The 3,029-nt window shown below is 48.0% G+C and overlaps 1 pseudogene; it reads left to right on the top strand.

The window, feature by feature from the left end:
- Positions 1-2,683: 2,683 nt before the first annotated feature.
- LOC123063880 (uncharacterized) lies at positions 2,684-2,822 on the top strand (annotated as a pseudogene).
- Positions 2,823-3,029: the final 207 nt, after the last annotated feature.

Below are 3,029 nucleotides of genomic sequence, written 5' to 3'. Positions count from 1 at the left end.
CATTTCAGGCAGGCACTTTGTGGCAGGCAGGTGCGGGGGCATCGATCCCTTTTTCTTTTTTCTTTCGATTTTCAATCTTTTACATCTTCTGAACCAAAAGTCTAAATTATGTTTGCTTTGCATAATCGTGTTTCTCATGATGAAGGGCTTTCAAATAAGACCCATCTTCAATACGTTATGAAGAGTTTTTTAAACTTTGCTAACTTTCTACTGTTGAATTTTGGTATGAGAGAACGACAAAATCTAGAAACTTGGTTCAAGCGAATGACAAAATTTCAAGTTTCAGAAGCTGAAACTTAAAACTTGGTGTCCTCTCGTGTGGAATCCAAGAACTTTACGGATCATGAGATAATCAGACGTCCGGGCATGGCTAGGAACGTGTGTGGTCCCGCACCTATGTGCCTCTGCGAGTTTTTAATGTGATTCGTTCACAGCGTTACCTTTGATACATATAAACATTCTTATCACCCTACCTTACATGATTTCTTTATCATGTGTGATTCCCATCTATCACACACCAGCCTAAGGTGCCAGTTCAACACTCCATGTGTGATAGAGGTTGTGAACCGTGTACGTTAACCGTATCTGCACTAGTGCCTACATGTAACCCTTTTTTTTTGGTCTATGCAGCCTGTCCCATGTGAATAGTTCTTCGTACACTAAGAGATCGCCATGGGTACGTAGAGAGTGGAATTTAGGACCCAAATTGGGCCGATGCCAAACTGTGTATTGGTAGAAGGGCGACCAGTGAGATCTAGGAGAATCTAAAGTAACACGATGAGATCCATCTTCCTGCTGACAGTCATCATGTAATCAGTGATGCTCAACACTAATAAAAATAATACGTTCTTGAAACAATCACACCGACAAGAGAGAAACTTCACTGCCGTATAAAATGTAACATTCAGTAGGCATTAACTCATGCATGAATCTTGCTAGCAACTTCAACGCGGACACTCGTAATGTTATCCAGGCTCCTCGGTGCCCTGGGTATTCCTTCGTCCATTGCGGCAAGGTCACATATATGCCTCAAGGGAGTGCTTGATGATGCTTTCTTACGCACCTACATGAGCCACCTTTTTGCATTTTGTTCCTATATGTCGCGTACTATAATAACTCTATTGCCATGTTGACGTAAGTTTTGGTCCAGGATGTTCGTCCAGATGCCTCCCATTTCCATGCATGCGACCAACTCCACCAAATTAATCCTATTTGCTCATTTCATACTGGTACGTCTCCCCTATCATTAGCTCATAACAGCCCGTGTTTTTTGAGCTATTTTATGGTGGCGTGGTACTCCCTACCAAGCTACCGGAGTACCAATCACATTTACCCATGGGTAGTTTAGACAATTTAACTTTCCAATCTATGGATAACTGTCGCTGCACTGATCACATATCTGACGTAGCTGGTGCTTCCCCGACAAACGCACACCCATACCCAGTGGCTCCTTGACCTCGTATCTCGAGCCACCCCTGAAGTGTTGGTCAAGCGTGTTAAACAACCGAACGTATATTGTCGTGTACATCAAGTTAGGTAGTTTAGAATCTAATCTATCTTGTAGCGCAATCCTGTATCTGTTACGATCTGCCCAGATCGATCTCTGTACCTACCTTGTATTCTGAATATAAATAGATGACCAGGGCGGTAATTGACTTTGGCTCCTAGGTGCATATGCACCCATTGTCGAAATCCAAATTCCGAGAAGTTAAAAAATTCGAAACAAAAATCCCGCGTGTATATCCGGACATTTTATGTGCGTTCACAAGGTTTCAGTGAAAAACGACGTTTTTTGTGGCTTGTGTAAAAAAGATAAAGAAATGCCTCGTGAATAGTTAGAATGAAGCATCAGAAATTGTCTTTTTTACACAAGCCACAAAAAACGTCGTTTTTCACCGAAACCTTGTGAACGCACATAAAATGTCCGGATATACACGCGGGATTTTTGTTTCGAATTTTTCAACTTCTAGGAATTTGGATTTCGACAATGGGTGCATATGCACCTAGGAGCCAAAACGCCACTCTCTGACCAGGGCCGCATCAATTGATGTGTGCCAAAACCTAAAACCATTACGTTTTACATGGTATCAGACCATCCCCTTCCCATCTAGATGTCGACAATCCCCAGGCAAACCTCGTCCACCGCTGCAGCCGCCACCAGCTCCGCCCTCATGTCGCAAACTTCCGGCGTGCTCACCACCCAGTCTGCCGGCATCATGGCTTCCGCCTTCCATGCCCCGCCATCCCTCACCGGCCTAGTCACTGTCAAACTCTCCCACGATACACATCTCCTCTGGAAGGCGGAAATCCTTCCGGCGCTGCGCGATGCCCACTAGATGGGTCTCGCTGATGGATCGGAGCCGGCCCCTAACAAGGTCATTGCCGGCGCTGATGGAGCTCCGCCGGAACCCAATCCGGCGTACATCTCGTGGGTGACACGGGATCAACACTGCCTCAGCTTCCTCCTCTCCACACTCTCCAACCAGACCCTGCTGTAGGTTCTGTTTCTGCCGTCCTCTGCCGCGGTCTGGAGTGCCTTGGAGCGGACGTATGCGACCCGTTCCAGGGCGCACATCATGCATCTTCGTCGACAGCTGCCACGATCCAGAAGCGCGAGATGTCCATGGTGGACTACTTCACCAAGGTCAAGGGCATCACCGACGCCCTCGCCACTGTTGGCAAGCAGCTCGATGAGGACGACATCGTCATCTACCTCCTCACCGGGCTCGACTCCAGCTATGACCCCCTGGTCACCTTGGTCACCACTCGGGTTGATGCAATCTCCCTCAACGACCTCTACTCCCACATGCTCGATTTTGAGATCCGTCATCAGCACCATGATCATGTTCCTCAGCTTCATGGCTCCAGCGCACCCTCCGTGAACAACGTCAGCCGCAATTCTGGAGGTGGCAGCGGCGGAAACCGCAACCGCAACAGCGGCTCAGGTGGCAACCGCAACCGCGACGGCGGCGGGTCTGGTGGCTCCGGCGGCAATGGCCGCATGTGTGGATCGGCTGGACACAACCACA

This window comes from Triticum aestivum, chromosome 3A (assembly GCF_018294505.1).
Source record: "Triticum aestivum cultivar Chinese Spring chromosome 3A, IWGSC CS RefSeq v2.1, whole genome shotgun sequence".
In the NCBI taxonomy this organism is placed as follows: Eukaryota; Viridiplantae; Streptophyta; class Magnoliopsida; order Poales; family Poaceae; genus Triticum; species Triticum aestivum.
The sequence above is the reverse complement of the archived record's forward strand: the minus strand, read 5'-3'. Positions and strand labels throughout refer to the sequence as shown.